Source organism: Ailuropoda melanoleuca, chromosome 5 (genome assembly GCF_002007445.2).
Source record: "Ailuropoda melanoleuca isolate Jingjing chromosome 5, ASM200744v2, whole genome shotgun sequence".
NCBI lineage: Eukaryota > Metazoa > Chordata > Mammalia > Carnivora > Ursidae > Ailuropoda > Ailuropoda melanoleuca.
Window position 1 is genome coordinate 116,874,816 of NC_048222.1, and position 8,333 is coordinate 116,883,148.

Below are 8,333 nucleotides of genomic sequence, written 5' to 3' on the forward strand. Positions count from 1 at the left end.
AGCGAGAGAGGGAACACAAGCAGGGGGAGTGGGAGAGGAAGAAGCAGGCTCACAGCGGAGGAGCCTGATGTGGGGCTCGATCCCATAACGCCGGGATCACGCCCTGAGCCGAAGGCAGACGCCCAACCGCTGTGCCACCCAGGCGCCCCCCCCTTCACCTTTTAATCAAGTAGTGGAGTCATGGGGAAATTTGAAATAACTTTAAACTCAAGTTGAAGTAAAGTCTTAGGAAAATTGTGTGTGAAAAGTAAGACTATAAATTATATTTTGAGGATTATCTCATCTTGTGGGTATTCTTTAAATTTTATTTACCAGGTTTTATTTTAAAATTATGAAAATAAGATTGACTTAACTAGGTAGTACTCTTAACCATTCCTTCAGTCCTCTTTCTCTCCCCGTTCTTCCTTCCTTCCTGCCTTACTTCAACAAACAATAAAAAGCAGCTTTTATGTGCCAGGTGGTGTGCCATGAAACCCAGCTCCAGTCCTCAGTGGACTGTATTTCCAGAAAGAGGGACAGACATATGCGTAACTGTGCAATTAAACATTGGTGTTCTTATCTCTCTTCCACTGACAGTCTCTCGAGTGTCTTTCTGGAGCCTTAAAATGCACTCAATGAATAAACTTCCAAAAACATCAAACCTAAGAAAGAAGTAGTAAAAGGTAAAGAAGATTAGTGGATGAAATCTGGTGATATTTTGTAAATAATTGGTTGGCCAAGACCTTATTATTTTCTAATTTTATTGAGAAATAATTGACATATATTAGTGTATAAGTTTAAGGTATACAACATGACGGTTTTCATATACTATGAAATGAGTACCACCATAGGGATAGTTAGCATCCATCATCTTGTATAGACATGATTAAAAAAAAAAAAGAAAATATTTTCTTGTGATGAGAGCTCTTTGGATTTACTCCCTTGATTACTTTCCTGTATAATATACAGCAGTGTTAACTATAGGCATCAGTTGCACATTAAATCCCTAGTATTTATTCATCTTAAACTGGAAGGATGTATTCTTTAACTACCTCCCTCCAATTCCCCCTTCCCTCCATCCCTTTCCTCTGATAACTACAAATAATCTGATCTATTTTTCTATGAGGTTTTCTTTCTCCTTTCCTTTTCCTTTTTCCTTTCCTTTCCTTCTTAGATTCTGCATATAAGTGAGGTCATACAGTATTTGTCTTCCTCTGTCTGACTTATTTCACTCAGCATAATACCTTCAAGGTCTATCCATGTTGTTGCAAATGGTAGGATTTCTTCATTTTTTCCTAAGTGACTGAATAATATTCCATTACATGCACATACACCATAGCTTCTTTATGCATCTATCTATCAGTGGACACTTAGGCTGTTTCATATCTTGGTTTTTGTAAATAATTCAGCTATGGACCTGAGGATGCAAATACCATTTTGATTTAGTGTTTTCATTTCCTTTGGATATATTCCCAAAAATGGAATTGCTGGATCATATGGTAGTTCTATTTTTAATTGTTTGAGGAACCTCTATACTGTTTTCCATAGTGGCTGCACCAATTTATAATCTCCTCAACAGTCACAGAAGGCCTCTTTTCTTCAAATTCATTCCAGCATTTATATCTCTTTGTCTTTTTGATAATAGCCATCCCAGCAGACATGAGGTGATATCTCACTGGTTTTAATTTGTATTTCTCTAATGACTAGTGATATTGAGCATCTTTCCATGTACCTGTTGGCCATTTGTGTAACCTCTTTGCAAAAATGTCTGTTCAGGTGATTCGCCCATGTTTTAACTAGATGATTTGGGTTTTTTGCTATTGACTTGTATGACTTTTTTATACATTTTGGCTATGAACCCCTTATGAGATATACATGGTTTATAAATTTTTTCCCATTGCATAGGTCGTCTTTTCACTTTGTTAATGGTTTCTTTGCTGTGCAGAAGCTTTTAGCTTGATATAGCCCCATTTGTTTCATTTTTGCTTTTGTTGCTTTTACTCTAGGTACAATTAAAAAAAAAAAATCGTTACCAAGATCCATGTCAAGGAGCTTTTTTCTTATGTTCTCTTTTAGGAGTTACACAGTTTCAGTTCTTACATGTAAGTGTTTAATCCCTTTCTGGTTAATTTTTGTGAGTGGTGTAAGATCTAAAGCCTTATTTTTAAGTATAAAATACAGCAAGCATAGGTGTCGCCAAACATAAAAAAAAAACACAAGGGTCACTTCTGTGCTTCTTCATCTTTTGGTTTGTTTTTCATCACCCTTTGCTAACCTGACTCATTTCCTCCGAAAATTTGTATGTAGGCATTCTCTGAACTTCAGATGTTCGACTTGTCCACTGTATGAATAGCAGTAAATGAAAGTTGTAATGGCATGAAATATACAGAGATTGTTATACTAATAATGGGATGAAGGAGATACTAGTATTATTATCCAACATGCAGAATGATTAAATAATATTTAAAATGTTTATAACATTTAAAAGATTGATTAAATTTTATTTTTCTTTATCCTACATCAAAGTTATATTATTTAATTGTAATTTTGCCTCTACATATATAGTGGAATCAACATCAAAGGAATCTGTTTTATTGCTCACGTACTTGCATTTTCTTATAGTTGTCAAAGCACAAAATCCCTAAGTGAATAATACCATAGAACTAATAAAGAAAAACACAGATTAATTCAATTATTTTCTATATTGCTTTGCATTAGTTAATATCTCCTGACATGTATATACGCCTATTTATACTCACTTACAGTCATGAACTAAAATGTTTTTTAAAAGTCTGTAGGAAATGCATTAATATTTGAACTGCAACCAATTTAGGAAGTGCATTAAACTCAATGAGACTTTAGGCTGACATTATTCTCAGATGACATATCTCACAAGATTAAAGAATTTTATTCTTTCTGACATTAAGTTGAAGTTTTCATTCGGAGTTTGTGAGATTACAGTCCAAACAAATGACCTAGTATTTTTATTCTTTTTACACAATATGGTTTGTATTATACTTAGTACATGTACTTCCAAGGCTTTCTCTACATTTCAGAAACAAGAAAGACTGCTGATCTTTCCTCCTTGAGTTGTAGATCTAAAGGTGAAGCAATAAAAGCATCCAAAAGGAAACACTTACTTCTCTGATAACTGCTCTAAAGGTGTACCTTTCACTCTGGGGAAAATGGCAAGTCAACCTCTCCATGGTCCTTCCTCCAGCAATGACAGATCCCAGGGTTTTGGACTTCACTCATGATGACTTAACCTATTTTGGAGACATGACAAGAATCTTAAAATCATGAATGTATTTAACTCAGTGATCTCTTTCTGACAACTTATTCTAAGAAATGAATTAAAAATATATGAAACATTTTATATTGTGTGGGAATGTAAATTGGGCAGCCTCTGTGGAAAATAGTATAGCAGTTCCTCAAAAAATTATTTTTTTTTTATTTTATTTATTTATTTGACAGAGACAGAGACAGCCAGCGAGAGAGGGAACACAAGCAGGGGGAGTGGGAGAGGAAGAAGCAGGCTCATATCGGAAGAGCCTGATGTGGGGCTCGATCCCATAACGCCAGGATCACGCCCTGAGCCAAAGGCAGGCGCTTAACCGCTGTGCCACCCAGGCGCCCCATGTGCCACCCAGGCGCCCCTCAAAAAATTAAAAGAACTACCATATGATCCAGTAATTTCACTTCTTGGTATACAGACAAAGGAAATGAAAACAGAGTATCAAAGAGATATCTCTAACCCCATGTTTACTGCAGCATATTTGCAAAAGCAAGATATGGAAATAACTTAAATGTCCATTCATGGATGAATGTGACTGGATTAAAAAATGTGAATACATACATACATATGTATGTGTGTATACATGTGTTTTATATATATATATATACACACACACACGTATGTGTATGCATATGTGTGCATACATATATACACACATAGATATATATACATACATATGTATATATGTATTTGCATTTTAACATATATACATACCCATATAAAAACATATATATGTATTCACATTTTTCATATACATATACATATATATAAACACACACACACAGTGGAATATTAGTCATGAGAAAGAAGGTAATTCTGGCATTTGTGACAACAGATGAATCCTGAGGACATTATACTAAGTGAAATAATTCAGAGAAAGATAAGTAAATACTGAAGGGTACCATATATGGAATCTTAAAAAAAAATTAAACTCATAGAAACAGAGTAGAAAGTTATTGTCAGGGGCTGGTGGGGGAAGTTAAGGGAAATATAGTTGGTAAAAGGGGACGAACTTTCAGCCATAAGATGAGTGAGGTCTAAAGATCTAATGTAAAGCATGGTGACTACAGTTGACAACACTCTATTGAAATTTGCTGAGAGAATAGAACTTAGATGTTTTCAGCAAAAAGAAAAGAAAGATGAAGTGATGAATATGTTAATTAACTAGATGATGGAATCCTTTCACATTGTATATGTGTATCAAATCACTGTAATGTACAATATTTAAATATCATACAATTTTATTTCTCAATTTTACCTCAGTAACCTGGAAAAAATGTTTTACAAGACCATTTCCCCATCATTTATAGTAAAAAAAAATTAAATCATGTACCCAAAATTAATGGAGCATTATGGTTGAACTAAAATGTTTGTAGAGACTTTCTCATATAATGAAAAATGCTTAGCTTAATGCCCTCTAGTTCCATCCGTATCATTGCAAGCGGTAAGATTTCATTTCTTTTTGATAGCTAAGTGTTATTCCATTGTATATACATGCCACACCTTCTTTATCCATTCATCTGTCAATGGACATCTGGGCTCTTTCTATAGTTTGGCTATTGTGGACATTGCTGCTATAAAAATCGGGGTGCAGGGTCCCCCTCGAATCACTATGTTTGTATCCTTTGGATAAATACCTAGTAGGGTAATTGCTGCATCATAGGGTAGTCCTATTTTTAACTTTTTGGGTAACCTCCATACTGTTTTCCAGAGTGGCTGCACCAGCTTTCATTCCCAAACAGAGAAAGACAACTATCATATGATTTCACTCTTATGTGGAGTTTAAGAAACAAAACAGATGATCATAGGGGAAGGGAGGGAAAAATAAAATAAGATAAAATCAGAGAGGGAGACAAACCATGAGACTCTTAACTATAGGAAACAAACAGGGTTGCTGGAAGGGAGGGGAGTAGGGGGATGGGATAACTGGGTGATGGGCATTAAGGAGGGCACTTGATGTAATGAGCACTGGGTGTTATATGCAACTGATGAATCACTAAATTCTACCTCTGAAACTAATAATACACTACGTTAATTAATTGAATTTAAATAAAATTTTAAAAATGCTATGTTTGATTCAATTCGATTCAATTAATCAGTGTGAACATTCAAAAATATAATTGCTTTCTTAAAGCAACAATAAATATTGACATTTGCTTCTACTAGGTGTTAAGACACAAAACTGTTATTTGGATTATTTACATTTTGTTTTCTGAATCATGACCAAGAACGGTTATTTTCAAAAGAATCTTTTCCACTATATTTCAGGGAAAATTAAAATATGGGTAGCATATAAAAGATAAGAATCCTAAAGGGTGATACCCAAATTTCTTCCAGCCCTCAGAATGTCATCATGAATGAAATCATTTTTTAATTCTAGATTTAGAAAAATGTATTAAGTTATTATAAGAAATAGAGGATGTTTAAATTGATGTTGTATATAAAAATGGAAAAGAGAGGTGTTCTTCTTCAGGAGATTTGGTTATTCGATGTTTTAGAATACGGGTATATACAAAAAGACTTCAGAGAACATGGATGTAAGAGATAATGAGAGAGAGAGACAGGAACATGAGAGCGAAGGACAAAAGAGGAGAGGAAAAATATGTATATATAGCAGCATTACAAAAAAAAGAAAGAATGTGGTTCTTATCAAAGGTTTAAGTACCATACAGAAATGAAACATATTTGGGGAAAATGTGGGAGTTTGCTTTGTTAAGGGAAAATTAAATTTTAAGCAAGTGTTCAAAAAAAGTCTTTCTGATGAGGCAATCTATTTGATTAGGGATTCAGGGGTAGAAACATTAAAGCTAGGTGGTTCAAAGCACTCTGTCTATCTCAGAGTGGCTTTGCTCTGAAAGCAAGCACAGAAATTATTTGATGCACCCTTTCCTGCTCCAATGTCTACAATTTGCGTTTCAAGTAAAAGTCAGGAAACACATCAAGATCTTTTTTTTTTTTTTTGAACAACATGTGGAATACAAATTATGCTGGCTAAATTTTTAAAAATGCCTGATTACTATTTTCCTCTCAGTTTTTATGTTTCCTGTTGTCTTATTAGAATGGAGAGTTTCTGGTTGTTAAAAAACGAGAAGAGCTTGTTTTAGATGTGACAAATTTCAGAAAACTAAGAATCTGTCAGGGGATTGCATTATCACACAATCGGGGGGCGGGGTGATGCACCGTAAATTCGTCAATGTGGTTCATTGCCAGTGGGTGATAGGACAGTACCTCAAAAACTGCATGCACTGCTAAACCTTTTCAGACAAAAATAAGGAATTTGATGAACAAATGGCTACTTTCTCGGCAACTCTGTAAGATACTTAGGTGCTAATGTTTCTAAATGAAAGGAGTTTAAGTGCCACAGCTATTTTAGGGACATTAGTGTTCAAAAAAAGCCAGTGTATTATTAGCACTTACATGACTCACTTTTAATATAGCTAGTAATTAACCGAGACTTACTTTGGGGTTTTCCTTTTTTAAAAATCAGTTCGTATTTTGGCTTCTAAAACTAAATTCTTTGTTTCTGGGAGTCCCAAAGAATACGTTCTTTTTATTATTGTAAAAGAATAGAATACTGGAACACTGATCGAAGTGTCAGTGATGCTCTCCCTTACGAGAAACGTATTGCATTATCACCACAAAAGACCCCCTGAAAAATATCGGTATTATTTGGTATTTAATAAGTACAGGGATCTAAATAAAATTTCATCGATGTATAATTTTAAATTAATGCAAAAGTATTTTTATAACCCTCATTTTAAAGTGTGAGGACTGCCTTCTGACCTAAGGTTGGACTTTTCAGTCTTTGTATTTTTTTAAAAGAAGGAATTGCAACCTCTTGTAGGTGCTAATTATTTAACCAGTAGGTGGCAGCATAGCTCTTTGGTTGCTTGGAAGAAGCGTTCTCAAATTTAAAGCACTTCAGAGAATTCTTTGGTAACTCAAGAAAGTTTTTCTGTTTCATATGTTTCTTTTATTTTAACACTATATTCATGGATGGGTATATAATATTTAGGGATTAGTTTTACAGAATACTAGCAATCTGCCTTTTCAAATAGATTCTGTAATATACTTGCTATATTTACAATATAACTTTCATTTTTAAATCAAAATATTTTGGAGCACAAAGGGACACTTCTAAATCCTCTATGTCACCGATATCATTTTACAGATTAAAAAACATAAACTCCTAGAAAGATGAAGTGATGTGTCTAAGTTCAACGACAGGTAGTTTCAGAAATCAATCCATCTTCCTTTCTCAGTAAAAACTTAACCTGGAACGAATTTCCTTTTGCACAAGGGTTGAAATCTGAACTAGAAAATATAGACAACTACTCTTTTTTTTTTCATATTTTAAAGTAAAACTTCTTTTGCTTTTCCTTTTTTTTCTCTTTTTTTTTTTTTTTTTTTTTTTTTTTTTTTTGGTGGTTAGATAGAACTGTATGGAAAGACAGTATTAAATGGCAGAATGTTTACCTGGCCATTGACATACATAATCTAATAACAACATTAGATTAGGTGCCTAATCAATGCCAGCTGATACGACAATTTTAAATAATGAGGTGTTTAGTAACCACTTGTCTCCAACCTTTCAGAATTTTCACGATAGTTCTTCAGAATGTATCTAAGCATAAAGCCAGAGTGGTCACGGGAGGCCCTACACAAACGCCCCCTCCCTTATTTTCTGGACTTCCCTCTTGCTGGTCCCTCTGGTGCTCAATACACTCCCGGGACACAGACTTGGGCTGTTCAAAGGCTGCTGAACACGTTCCAGGCGGGGCCCAGGCTTTTGTTTCAAGGACTGCTTGCTCGTCATCGTCTTTAGGTCTGGGCACAGGTTGTCACCGTTACAGTGCAAGGACATGAAGTACCTGGTCATCTGAAATAAAATTGCATCAAAAGCACACTTGTCATTTTTCTGTTCACATTCTGTTTTATTCAGAAGTTCTTTTAGCTACTTTAAGTTCGAGAACATTTCTTCCAAGCCTCCGACCAAAGAACAATGCAGTTACCAACATAAGCAGACGATATCTATTACGTACTTGTTTGCTCGTTGGTT

At 34.6% G+C, this 8,333-nt stretch overlaps 1 pseudogene; it reads right to left on the reverse strand.

Moving 5' to 3' along the window:
- Window positions 1-8,090, reverse strand: part of LOC100472451 — a 73,731-nt pseudogene extending 65,641 nt beyond the window's left edge.
- Window positions 8,091-8,333: the final 243 nt, after the last annotated feature.